The 3,586-nt window shown below is 32.0% G+C and overlaps 1 pseudogene; it reads right to left on the reverse strand.

Annotated features, from left to right (window-relative positions):
- Positions 1-868: 868 nt before the first annotated feature.
- LOC131077197 (probable methylenetetrahydrofolate reductase (NADH)) lies at positions 869-2,053 on the reverse strand (annotated as a pseudogene).
- Between the last annotated feature and the right edge of the window lie 1,533 nt (positions 2,054-3,586).

Below are 3,586 nucleotides of genomic sequence, written 5' to 3' on the forward strand. Positions count from 1 at the left end.
GCTCCTTATTTCACCCATTTTGTCTTCATTTTCTGCATAGTCAACAAGTCAACTCTTCTACTTACAAAAGGGTAAATTGCATTGCACCCTTGCAATTCACTTAGTATTCAGATCCTTATTCACTCTAGGATTTGGATCTAGTGAATTCAACCCCTCTTTTGAATGTAAAGTATCTCCAAAGTGAAAATCATCCTAGTGATTTCCTATCTCTCTCCTAGTTGGGGAATCACTAGGGTTCAATTTTCCACTTTATAGGATTGAACAACTAGTCATCCTCAAAGCTATCCAATAAAATATCTCAATCCTATGTTTAAGTGGCTCTAAAAGAACAAAAGTTACTATCAATGAAAGCATGTTTATTGTTCCAAAATGCTCAAGCCAATTACAATAAAGAGTTATTTCTAAAGCAAATAAAACCATGTCAATTCTCAAGAACAACATTCCCTTTCAAATTATTATGTATTAATGAAGTAATGCAATAATAGTATGAATGAACAGTATCTATTCTCAATTCAATATAAGAATAGTCCCATTTATGAGTTCAAACTGTAAGAATTGCTCTTCGAGTTACTAGGTTTTTTGACTACTACATGAACTTGAACTTGAACTTGTCTACATCTGCTTCATACCTCTATCTTATAACTCTATTTCATTGTTGAATTATCTTAAAATATTATCTTCAAATTGCATACTTGGCAATATGACTAGTGAATTGAGATTAGGAGGTTAGTCAAACATAACCAATTGGTAAATTGAGTGTCATCTATTGTTAAGGTCTTACAGTAAAGTGTGGTCCTCTATTAGTGTCGATCATACTTTCTCAAGTGTTGTTGATACTACTTTTAATAGCCACAAGCCTTAAAACTTCTTAAGACTCTACTTTTACATATTTACCAGGATTATTTGCTAGTCCTATAGCATCTCTGGTAGAAATGGCTAGGATAGCAGAACAAGACATAATGTTGAAATAGTCATTAGCTTCTCCATAAGTTGGACTACATGCATCACCCCATCTCCCATGTAGAAGTTATTCCCAATTGATGGTCTGAGTAATGTACCTCATTAGTCGATCGGCCCAAATATGGGATACATTATCTTCAGTCCATAGAATATTAGTTGTTAGCCTCCATGACAATGACATATAAATCTTGGTGATGTTAATCAAACCAAGATTCAAAATGATAGCCAATGTTGACTCGATCACGTTGACAGTCTAAAAATTCAATGTCTTAATTTCATGCTCTCTAGAATCTTCTTACACATTGCCTAGATGAATACCATACTCTTATAGCCTCATCATTCTCTTTGATGGATTTCAATGCATCGGTGATCTTCAAAGGAATCTTTTTTGCAAAATCCAGTCATACGTAAAAAACCCTTGTAGCTATTTATAGGCATGATACTAGGAATGATGGGTTACTTGATGCTAATTTCTCAACAATCATTCACAAACTTTGGGAAGATGCCCGTGTCATAAAATAACCATGTAATTATTAAATTTGCACCTGCATCAACCTTTGATTTCAAGTAAGCCAAATCATTTTTATAATCTTTTTCAGTAGCTCCCTCTTCACTCACAATCATATCATGATGAGCCTCTGGATAGGCAACAACTATAACTCCAAATTAGTCACCATACTTTAATCTAATGTGTTTAACTAGATCAAGAGAAGGGGCAAATCCACCTTTAACTTGAACAAAATTGTTTTGTCCATGTAGAGGGTCTCCACAAAGAGCTAATACATTCTAAAAGCCATTTTATTTGATCTTCTCCAAGGCATGAGCAATTTTCTCCACAAGCATGTTTGTGCAAGTTAAATGCATCATGGATTCTACACAAATCATGTTCTGCATCTTGTTAGCAATGTAAGAGTGAGATCCATGGTGGATCCTCCAACACCACATGTAATGTCACATAATTTAGGCTGATGCTCCACAATTCTCTCGAATAGATTGCCAATACATTCCTTTGTTCTTGGAGATAAAAAAACTCAAAAGAAAATATTACCTTGCTCCCCTTCTCTACATTTTGCAACTTCTCAATTTCCTTCATTTTTCCACCCCAATTTTGAAAAATACACACTTGCTGAAAGGAAGAAAATGGGTCTACTACCAACACAAAACAACAAAACAGAACGCACGACACTCTACTGATCATTGGAAAGGCACAAAAATAAATAACTTTTGAATGATTATAGTAGGGATTTTCTAATAATTTTTGCACTAGCAGTAGCAAGCGCTTTTAAGGGACATTTTTTGTTTCTTTTGTTATGTTTTAAATCTTCTTTTCTTAAGCTCAAATCTACTTTTTTACTCAATTTTTTATCTATGCTTGTTTATCTATAGAAGATTTCTCAGATGGTAACCATTATTATTGTCGTCCCTTAATCTTCGCACACTTAGAATAATAATTTATAATTCATGTGACCTATAGAATAGCTTTGATAAAACAGTTAATAACTGTTTAGTAATTTAGCTCTTAAGGTGGTCCCTTAATCTTTGCACAAACAGTTCTTAGTTTGTTTTCTCTAAAGTTCTGCCTTCCAAACTAGCGGCAGTTATGTTTTATTCTTCAATGTAGTGAAATGTTCCCTTTTTGGCCATACTTGTGGGGACTTTGAATAGAGAAGAAACCCAACAAAAATAATTGTATTTCTATAGAATGAATTTCTTGCAATTTTCATTTCAGCTTTCTAATGAGACTGTGGTTCACTTTGGACTAAAGAATATAATAAAGGATAAAATGATAGGTTTTGAAGAGATTTTGAAAAAAATAAAATAAAAATAAAATGTTCGTAAAATAAAGGGCAAGTTTATATAAGAAAAAAGAGAATTTGAGGGATGTTAAAATGATTATGTGTTTTTTTGTTAAACAAATTTCATCAAGATTTATATCTAATTTTGTTTATTAATCATTTTTATATAATTTAATTTATCAATTGTTATTTGTGTTTAAATCAAACATTCTTGTATGTTGTTTTTGAGTACTTATTTTCTTTAACATTAATAGTGGATTCTATAGTTATTATGATAGAGTGTCATGCTCAACATCATTTTAAAAAAAAAAATTGTAATGGATTTTAAGGATCAGTATTTTAGATCACGGTCAATGATAATTCAAGTTTTGAAAATGTAAATTTTTATCAAGTTTTCAAAAACTAATTTTTTCAAAGATAGGAGCACAATGCAAGGATTGTTGAACACTATCAGATGCTTAGAGGGGGCTGAATCGACATGAACTAAAATATTACCAATTTAAGATGCTTGAAACACATTATTCATTCATATCGATATGTAGGAATGTAAATAGCATAAATAGTAAATGCATCACCACAAGAACACTAGATTTTTATGTGGAAAACCCAAACTAGAAAAAACCATGGTGAGAATCTAACTCACAATATGTATATCAACTATTTACAATGAATATGGCCATCGGTCAAAGAGCTTACTACTCCAAACTTGCTAACTAAGGCGCACAACCTTAGGCAAGATACAAAAGGGGACTTGCTCAACAGAAGATAACTTCTTCAAGGAAAGAGACAATATTTTTCTAGTTACAATATGAAATATACTATGAACTATA

Source organism: Cryptomeria japonica, chromosome 10 (assembly GCF_030272615.1).
Source record: "Cryptomeria japonica chromosome 10, Sugi_1.0, whole genome shotgun sequence".
In the NCBI taxonomy this organism is placed as follows: Eukaryota; Viridiplantae; Streptophyta; class Pinopsida; order Cupressales; family Cupressaceae; genus Cryptomeria; species Cryptomeria japonica.